Source organism: Aquarana catesbeiana, linkage group LG09 (genome assembly GCF_042186555.1).
Source record: "Aquarana catesbeiana isolate 2022-GZ linkage group LG09, ASM4218655v1, whole genome shotgun sequence".
NCBI classification, from domain to species: Eukaryota; Metazoa; Chordata; class Amphibia; order Anura; family Ranidae; genus Aquarana; species Aquarana catesbeiana.
In genome coordinates this window covers 314,854,508-314,864,780 of record NC_133332.1, presented here as the reverse complement: position 1 = coordinate 314,864,780, position 10,273 = coordinate 314,854,508, and the positions used below count along the sequence as shown (strand labels likewise).

Below are 10,273 nucleotides of genomic sequence, written 5' to 3'. Positions count from 1 at the left end.
GAAGGACTCCAAGATGGTGAGAAATAAGATTCTCTGGTCTGATGAGACCAAGATAGAACTTTTTGGCCTTAATTCTAAGCGGTATGTGTGGAGAAAACCAGGCACTGCTCATCACCTGTCCAATACAGTCCCAACAGTGAAGCATGGTGGTGGCAGCATCATGCTGTGGGGGTGTTTTTCAGCTGCAGGGACAGGACGACTGGTTGCAATCGAGGGAAAGATGAATGCGGCCAAGTACAGGGATATCCTGGATGAAAACCTTCTCCAGAGTGCTCAGGACCTCAGACTGGGCCGAAGGTTTACCTTCCAACAAGACAATGACCCTAAGCACACAGCTAAAAAACCGAAGGAGTGGCTTCACAACAATTCTGTGACTGTTCTTGAATGGCCCAGCCAGAGCCCTGACTTAAACCCAATTGAGCATCTCTGGAGAGACCTAAAAATGGCCGTCCACCAACGTTTACCATCCCCCCTGACAGAACTGGAGAGGATCTGCAAGGAGGAATGGCAGAGGATCCCCAAATCCAGGTGTGAAAAACTTGTTGCATCTTTCCCAAAAAGACTCATGGCTGTATTAGATCAAAAGGGGGCTTCTACTAAATACTGAGCAAAGGGTCTGAATACTTAGGACCATGTGATATTTCAGTTTTTCTTTTTTAATAAATCTGCAAAAATGTCAACAATTCTGTGTTTTTCTGTCATTATGGGGTGCTGTGTGTACAATATGGGGTGCTGTGTGTACAATATGGGGTGATGTGTGTACAATATGAGGTGCTGTGTGTACAATATGGGGGGCTGTGTGTACAATATGGGGTGATGTGTGTACAATATGAGGTGCTGTGTGTACAATATGAGGTGCTGTGTGTACAATAAGGGGTGCTGTGTGTACAATATGGGGTGCTGTGTGTACAATATGGGGTGCTGTGTGTACAATATGGGGGGCTGTGTGTACAATATGAGGTGCTGTGTGTACAATATGGGGTGCTGTGTGTACAATATGGGGTGCTGTGTGTACAATAAGGGGTGCTGTGTGTACAATATGGGGGGCTGTGTGTACAATATGGGGTGCTGTGTGTACAATATGAGGTGCTGTGTGTACAATATGGGGGGCTGTGTGTACAATATGGGGGGCTGTGTGTACAATATGGGGTGCTGTGTGTACAATATGGGGTGCTGTGTGTACAATATGGGGTGCTGTGTGTACAATATGAGGTGCTGTGTGTACAATATGGGGTGCTGTGTGTACAATATGGGGTGATGTGTGTACAATATGGGGGGCTGTGTGTACAATATGAGGTGCTGTGTGTACAATATGAGGTGCTGTGTGTACAATATGGGGGGCTGTGTGTACAATATGGGGTGCTGTGTGTACAATATGAGGTGCTGTGTGTACAATATGGGGGGCTGTGTGTACAATATGGGGGGCTGTGTGTATAATATGGGGTGCTGTGTGTACAATATGAGGTGCTGTGTGTACAATATGGGGTGCTGTGTGTATAATATGGGGTGCTGTGTGTACAATATGAGGTGCTGTGTGTACAATATGGGGGGCTGTGTGTACAATATGGAGTGCTGTGTTTACAATATGGGGTGCTGTGTGTACAATATGGGGTGCTGTGTACAATATGGGGTGCTGTGTGTACAATATGAGGTGCTGTGTGTACAATATGGGGTGCTGTGTGTATAATATGGGGTGCTGTGTGTACAATATGAGGTGCTGTGTGTACAATATGGGGGGCTGTGTGTACAATATGGAGTGCTGTGTTTACAATATGGGGTGCTGTGTGTACAATATGGGGTGCTGTGTGTACAATATGGGGGGCTGTGTGTACAATATGGGGGGCTGTGTGTACAATATGGGGGGCTGTGTGTACAATATGGGGTGCTGTGTATACAATATGGGGTGCTGTGTGTACAATATGGGGGGCTGTATGTACAATATGGGGGGCTGTGTGTACAATATGGGGGGCTGTGTGTACAATATGGGGGGCTGTATGTACAATATGGGGGGCTGTGTGAACAATATGGGGGGCTGTATGTACAATATGGGGGGCTGTGTGTACAATATGGGGGGCTGTGTGTACAATATGGGGGGCTGTGTGTACAATATGGGGGGATGTGTACAATATGGGGTGCTGTGTGTACAATATGGGGGGCTGTGTGTATAATATGGGGTGATGTGTGTACAATATGGGGGGCTGTGTGTACAATATGGGGTGCTGTGTGTACAATATGGGGGGCTGTGTGTACAATATGGGGGTCTGTGTGTACAATATGGGGTGCTGTGTGTACAATATGGGGTGCTGTGTGTACAATATGGGGGGCTGTGTGTACAATATGGGGGGCTGTGTGTACAATATGGGGTGCTGTGTGTACAATATGGGGTGCTGTGTACAATATGGGGGGCTGTGTGTACAATATGGGGGGCTGTGTGTACAATATGGGGTGCTGTGTGTACAATATGGGGTGCTGTGTGTACAATATGGGGTGCTGTGTGTACAATATGGGGTGCTGTATGTACAATATGGGGTACTGTGTACAATATGGGGGGCTGTGTGTACAATATGGGGTGCTGTGTGTACAATATGGGGGGCTGTGTGAACAATATGGGGTGCTGTGTGTACAATATGGGGTGCTGTGTGTACAATATGGGGTGCTGTGTGTACAATATGGGGGGCTGTGTGTACAATATGGGGTGCTGTGTGTACAATATGGGGTGCTGTGTGTATAATATGGGGGGCTGTGTGAACAATATGGGGTGCTGTGTGTACAATATGGGGTGCTGTGTGTACAATATGGGGTGCTGTGTGTACAATATGGGGGGCTGTGTGTACAATATGGGGTGCTGTGTGTACAATATGGGGGGCTGTGTGTACAATATGGGGTGCTGTGTGTACAATATGGGGTGCTGTGTGTACAATATGGGGTGCTGTGTGTACAATATGGGGGGCTGTGTGTACAATATGAGGTGCTGTGTGTACAATATGGGGTGCTGTGTGTACAATATGGAGTGCTGTGTGAACAATATGGGGTGCTGTGTGTACAATATGGGGTGCTGTGTGTACAATATGGGGTGCTGTGTGTACAATATGAGGTGCTGTGTGTATAATATGGGGTGCTCTGTGTACAATATGAGGTGCTGTGTGTACAATATGGGGGGCTGTGTGTACAATATGGGGGGCTGTGTGTACAATATGGGGTGCTGTGTGTACAATATGGGGTGTTGTGTGTACAATATGGGGGTGCTGTGTGTACAATATGGGGTGATGTGTGTACAATATGGGGTGCTGTGTGTACAATATGGGGTGCTGTGTGTACAAAATGGGGGGCTGTGTGTACAATATGGGGGTGCTGTGTGTACAATATGGGGTGATGTGTGTACAATATGGGGTGATGTGTGTACAATATGGGGGTGCTGTGTGTACAATATGGGGTGATGTGTGTACAATATGGGGTGCTGTGTGTACAATATGGAGTGCTGTGTGTACAATATGAGGTGCTGTGTGTACAATATGGGGTGCTGTGTGTACAATATGGGGTGCTGTGTGTACAATATGGGGTGCTGTGTGTACAATATGGGGTGCTGTGTGTACAATATGGGGGGCTGTGTGTACAATATGAGGTGCTGTGTGTACAATATGGGGGTGCTGTGTGTACAATATGGGGTGATGTGTGTACAATATGGGGTGCTGTGTGTACAATATGGGGTGCTGTGTACAATATGGGGTGCTGTGTGTACAATATGGGGGGCTGTGTGTACATTAATGAGGAAAAAAATGAACTTAAATGATTTTAGCAAATGGCTACAATATAATAAAGAGTGAAAAATTTAAGGGGGTCTGAATACTTTCTGTCCCCACTGTAGTTTATTATAGAGGTGAGGGAGAAGTTCAGTACAGAAGTGGGGGAGGGGGTCTCTCTATCTCCAGCACTCCACATCCGGGGATTCCTCCTCCCGGGCCCGGTGTCCTGCGGAGAAAGTTCCCGCCGGCGGATAAGGAACCCCCCTGTACTGCGCAGGCGCAGCGCTTGCGCAGTACGAGCCGCCGAAAATAGCTGAACAGGTGAGAGTCGGCTGTACACGGCGCCTGTAACAGGGCCCCTCGCCGGCTCGCTCCGCTCGGCATAGCTTTATTCAGACTCTATCTCCACTTGGATGGCGGGGCGTGACCCTGGACTCAGTGCGCAGGCGCCGTGTAGAGCTGACGATCAGCTGTTCAACTTCGGAGTCTTTCGGCGGCTCCGTAGTCGTTCGTACTGCGCAAGCGCAGTGCATGCGCAGTACAGGGGGGGGTCCTTATCCGCCGGGGGGGAACTTTCTCGGCAGGACAGCGGCTGTACTGTGCGGTAATGCTGGGACCTGTAGCTCCTCCCCCTCCGCTCCTGATTGGTCACTCCTCCTACCTGAGCCATCAGGCTCTCCAATCACAGCCGCCTCCTGTTCTGGTCACACCACTTCCTGGTTGCCATGGGGATGTCACATGACAGGATGTGAAGTCTCCTCCCCCTCACTGCCCCCCCCCCCCCCCCCCCCCCCCGGCGGCCATCTTTGATAATGGCCGGTGCCAGTCTGAGCTTCTCTCTCCTCATGATCTATAGCAGTGATGTTGAACCTTGGCACCCCAGATGTTTTGGAACTACATTTCCCATGATGCTCATGCACTCTGCAGTGTAGTTGAGCATCATGGGAAATGTAGTTCCAACACATCTGTGGTGCCAAGGTTCACCATCACTGATCTATAGTAACATATCTACACAACATTAACACAGATCTCTATGGGGAGAGCGGGGCATGCTGGGAGATGTAGTCCTCCATACACAGAGCCCCCTGCTGGCCGAACTGGGGATGGAGGGGGACAGGGGAGGACAACCTGCTGGGGGGGGGTATGGTGTCTTCTTTTGTCCCCCCTTTACCGCTCTACAGAAGTGTCCTCCTCTGCCCCCCCCTTCACCCCCCACCTCTGTTTAACCGCTTCAGCCCCAGGAGATTTTACCCCCCTTCCTGACCAGGCCATTTTTTGCGATATGGCACTGCGTCGCTTTAACTGACAACTGTGCGGTCGTGCGATGCTGCACACAAAATGTATGTCCTTTTTTCCCCCACAAGTAGAGCTTTATTTTGGTGGTATTTGATCACCTCGGCGGTTTTTATTTTTTGCGCTATAAACAAAAAAAGAGTGACCATTTTGGAAAAAAAAAAACAATATTTTTTACTTTCTGCTATAAAACCAATTAAAAAAAAACAAATTTCTTCATCAATTTAGGCCAATATGGGTTCTGTTTCATAATTTTGGTCACAAAAATCCCAATAGGCGTAAGTGGATTGTTCTGCGCAAAAGTTATCGAGTCTACAAACTATGAGATTTAATAAAATTTTTTTTAGTAGTAACAGCGGCGATCAGTGACTTATAGCGGGACTGTGATATTGCGGTGGACAAATTGAACACCAACTGACACTTTTTGGGGACCAGTGATACTAATACAGTGATTAGGGTTAAAAATATGCACTGTCACTGTACTAATGACACTGGCTGGGAAGGGGTTAACATCAAGGGGCGATGTTTATAGTTTATAGTACCTAGACCATAGTACCCAGTCCATAGTCCCTAGACCATAGTACCCAGTGCATAGTCCCTAGACCATAGTACCCAGTCCATAGTCCCTAGACCATAGTACCCAGTGCATAGTACCCAGTCCACAGTACCCAGTCCATAGTCCCTAGACCATAGTACCCAGTCCATAGTCCCTAGACCATAGTACCCAGTCCATAGTACCTAGACCATAGTACCCAGTCCATAGTACCTAGACCATACTACCCAGTCCATAGTCCCTAGACCTGAACAGAGCATTACTCAGCCAGCCAGCCTCTGCCTCTCTCGTAGAACACACCCACCGCTGGGGAGAAGCATGGACTGGCCCTTCTTCCTGGAGTCCTTTCAGCCACCGGAGAGAAGACAGGGTGACTGGCAGTGGTGGCTGGTGAAGTTTTAGGATGGGGGCGCCAGACCCCGCCCTTCCTTTTTGACCCCTTCCACTTGGTGAAATGGGTGTGGTTTCAGCGAAATAGCGGGTGTGGCTCTAAGGTGGTGTGGTTAGTGTCTGAGATGAACGAGGGATGGAGAGAGAGGGATGGAGGGACAGCAGGCCCAGATCCTACACAACAATAGAAATATGTGTATTCTAGAAAGTTTAACAATCAGCAGATAAAGATACTCCAAACACCTGGTGTTAGCGCTTCAATCATCCCGGCACCATGGTTGTTATGGTGTCAGGATGATTGAGGTGCATTATTTCTATTATTACATTGTAATATAAAATGAAATCATTCAACTCACCATAATGCCGAATTAGTGGGATTCCTGAGCGTGTCACCTGCCACCAGCCGTCCGTCCTTGCATCAGGTGTCCCAGCAGAGTCCGTCCTTGAATCAGGTGCCCCCAGCAGAGTCCGTCCTTGCATCAGGTGTCCCAGCAGAGTCCGTCCTTGCATCAGGTGTCCCAGCAGAGTCCGTCCTTGCATCAGGGGTCCCAGCAGAGTCCGTCCTTGCATCAGGTGCCCCCAGCGGAGTCCGTCCTTACATCAGGTGTCCCAGCAGAGTCCGTCCTTACATCAGGTTTTCCCAGTAGAGTCCGTCCTTGCATCAGGTGTCCCAGCAGAGTCCGTCCTTACATCAGGTGTCCCAGCAGAGTCCGTCCTTACATCAGGTGTCCCAGCAGAGTCCGTCCTTACATCAGGTGTCCCAGCAGAGTCCGTCCTTACATCAGGTGCCCCCAGCAGAGTCCGTCCTTACATCAGGTGCCCCCAGCAGAGTCCGTCCTTACATCAGGTGCCCCCAGCAGAGTCCGTCCTTACATCAGGTGCCCCCAGCAGAGTCCGTCCTTGCATCAGGTGCCCCCAGCAGAGTCCGTCCTTACATCAGGTGTCCCAGCAGAGTCCGTCCTTACATCAGGTGTCCCAGCAGAGTCCGTCCTTACATCAGGTGTCCCAGCAGAGTCCGTCCTTACATCAGGTGCCCCCAGCAGAGTCCGTCCTTGCATCAGGTGTCCCAGCAGAGTCCGTCCTTGCATCAGGTGCCCCCAGCAGAGTCCGTCCTTACATCAGGTGTCCCAGCAGAGTCCGTCCTTACATCAGGTGTCCCAGCAGAGTCCGTCCTTACATCAGGTGTCCCAGCAGAGTCCGTCCTTACATCAGGTGTCCCAGCAGAGTCCGTCCTTGCATCAGGTGCCCCCAGCAGAGTCCGTCCTTACATCAGGTGCCCCCAGCAGAGTCCGTCCTTACATCAGGTGTCCCAGCAGAGTCCGTCCTTACATCAGGTGTCCCAGCAGAGTCCGTCCTTACATCAGGTGCCCCCAGCAGAGTCCGTCCTTGCATCAGGTGCCCCCAGCAGAGTCCGTCCTTACATCAGGTGTCCCAGCAGAGTCCGTCCTTACATCAGGTGTCCCAGCAGAGTCCGTCCTTACATCAGGTGTCCCAGCAGAGTCCGTCCTTACATCAGGTGCCCCCAGCAGAGTCCGTCCTTACATCAGGTGTCCCAGCAGAGTCCGTCCTTGCATCAGGTGCCCCCAGCAGAGTCCGTCCTTACATCAGGTGTCCCAGCAGAGTCCGTCCTTACATCAGGTGTCCCAGCAGAGTCCGTCCTTACATCAGGTGTCCCAGTAGAGTCCGTCCTTACATCAGGTGTCCCAGCAGAGTCCGTCCTTACATCAGGTGTCCCAGCAGAGTCCGTCCTTACATCAGGTGTCCCAGTAGAGTCCGTCCTTGCATCAGGTGTCCCCAGCGGAGCCCCCCTCTTACATCAGATGTCCCCAGCAGGGCCCCCCTTACATCAGGTTTCCCCAGCATAGCCCCCCTTACATCAGGTTTCCCCAGCGGACACAGGAGCTCCGTCTAGCCGCCCAGCCGTGTTACTGGTCTTTTTAAAAATGGCAGCCGGCGGAGACAATGGCGGCCGGCGGAGACCGCAGACCTCTAGCGGCGGCGGAAAATCGTGGAAAAAAATGATTTCTCTGGATATTTCCTGGGAAGCAATAAATTCGGGAAATAGTCTAAATCCCGGAAATGTCCCGGGAAATTCGGGACAGTCGGTAAGTATGGTTCTGGTGACAAACAGGGACTCCCTCTTCCCCCTCTCACTTCCTGTTTTGGTTATGGGACAGGAAGTGAAGGGAAATCTTCCAATGGGGACACTAGCTCTGGTGACAACCAGGGACTCCCTCTTCTTCCTCACTTCCTGTTTTGGCTATGGGACAGGAAGTGAAATCTTCCAACAGGGACACCACTTCAGAGATTTTCCCTCACTTCCTGTTTTTGCTATGTGACAGGAAATGAATAGAAATCTCCCCTATGGGACACAGATGGCCAAAAAAAAAAAAATGCATCTGATAGCTGTTACTTTCGAGATTTGAGTTCCGCTTTAACTTTTATTGACTGTTCCTTCAACAGGAAGTGTTCAGAAATGTCGATATAACCCCCTCCCACTGAGAACTCTGTCAGGCTGGGTGGAGGGGCAGAATTCCCTATTCATTGCTGAGAGCGCAGAGAACACACCGCCCAATCAGAACACAGGCTCCGACAAGATGGCCGCCGTAACCCGTAACCGGGGGACACGTCTTTTACTTCCGGGGCGGGAGTATAAAATGTGCCCGCGGCCGGGGCTTCCGGTCGCCATTTTGCGTGAGTCTGTGTTGCTGATTGGGCGCTGGACTCTCGCGTGGTTTTGCTGACCTGCGTTTTTGTGTACATCTGAGAGAGAGACCGACCGAGGAACGGTGAGAGTTCGGGGGGGACCGACTGAGACGACGGGGGGCGGGGTCCTGGGGTCACGTGGGAGGGTTGTTTATATACAATAATGGAGGGGGTGGGGTCATTATATAGAATAATGAGGATTGAGGACCTCAGACTTATCCCAGAGGCACAGAAGGGAAGCCAGGAAAGCCCCTCCCCCCCCTTTTTAATTGGGGGGGGGGGGTACAGATGCTGCAGCCATGGAAAAAAGAGCCCCACCCCCTCTCCTTTTTGAGGGTTACCGGCTCATTCACACCCCCCTCGGCCTCTGAAGAGCGATTTAAATGTTGTACTTTTTTCGTCCCGAGCAAAGGTCGAACGTTATTCTTCCGTTTCCCGCCCGCGGTCGAACGTTATTCAGTTATAAAAACCCCCAAACCCGTCGCTCGCGCTAGCTTTGGTCGCCGAAGAGCAAAACTCTTTCGGGGATCGCTCTTCAGAGAGCGTGTGACCGGGCGGTAAGGAGGGCCATCGCCTGCTTGAACACCCCCCCGCACTAGCGCGCCCCCCCCCCAACCACGTGTGATTGGCAGAGGGGCTGCATTGATTTGATTGGGTCACGCTTGAAGGCCGTAGTGCAGTGATGGGCGATTGTTTTCTGATGTAAACAATCACGGGCTGCAAAGCACGGCTCGGGGGGGGGGGGGGGGAAGAGCCCGAAGCCGAGGAACCCGTACAGAATCGTGTGCATTCCCAACCAGCAGGTGAAACGCGTTGCTCTATAGCAGACACACACACGGGGGGAGGAGCAATGATGGCATCGGCAAAACGCGGCGTGTAATTTCCGAGTGCCCGACGTGTTTTGAACCGATTCACCTCCGAGGGACCTTTTGTGGCACAATGGGTATTTTTTAAAATTTTTGTTAGGACTACAAAAAAAAAAACAGAGAATTCTGGATGCCCATTGGCGGAAAATCTAAATCAAAATGGACAGTTTATAAAAAAAAAAGACCAAAAATTTTGAAAAAAAGAAAGAAGTTTTTCTTAGTTTCTGTCAGAAAATTTTGTAAATAAGTAATTTTTCTCCTTCACTTATGGGCACTGATGGGCAGTGATGGGCAGTGATGGGCACTGATGAGCAGTGATGGGCACTGATGGGCAGTGATGGGCAGTGATGAGCAGTGATGGGCAGTGATGGGCACTGATGGGCAGTGATGGGCAGTGATGAGCACTGATGGGCACTGATGGGCACTGATGGGCACTGATGGGCAGTGATGAGCAGTGATGGGCACTGATGGGCAGTGATGAGCACTGATGGGCAGTGATGGGCAGTGATGAGCACTGATGGGCAGTGATGAGCACTGATGGGCACTGATGGGCAGTGATGGGCAGTGATGAGCACTGATGGGCAGTGATGGGCAGTGATGAGCACTGATGGGCACTGATGGGCAGTGATGGGCAGTGATGAGCACTGATGGGCAGTGATGAGCAGTGATGGGCAGTGATGAGCACTGATGGGCACTGATGGGCAGTGATGGGCAGTGATGAG

The 10,273-nt window shown here is 50.8% G+C and overlaps 1 protein-coding gene across 1 annotated transcript in view; it reads left to right on the top strand.

Moving 5' to 3' along the window:
- The first annotated feature begins 8,635 nt into the window (after nucleotides 1-8,635).
- LOC141108777 (transcription initiation factor TFIID subunit 7-like) overlaps nucleotides 8,636-10,273 on the top strand; it is a 49,180-nt gene continuing 47,542 nt past the window's right edge. Inside the window, 1 exon segment of the mRNA XM_073600698.1 lies at nucleotides 8,636-8,768. The gene's annotated coding sequence lies outside the window, so the exon portion shown is untranslated.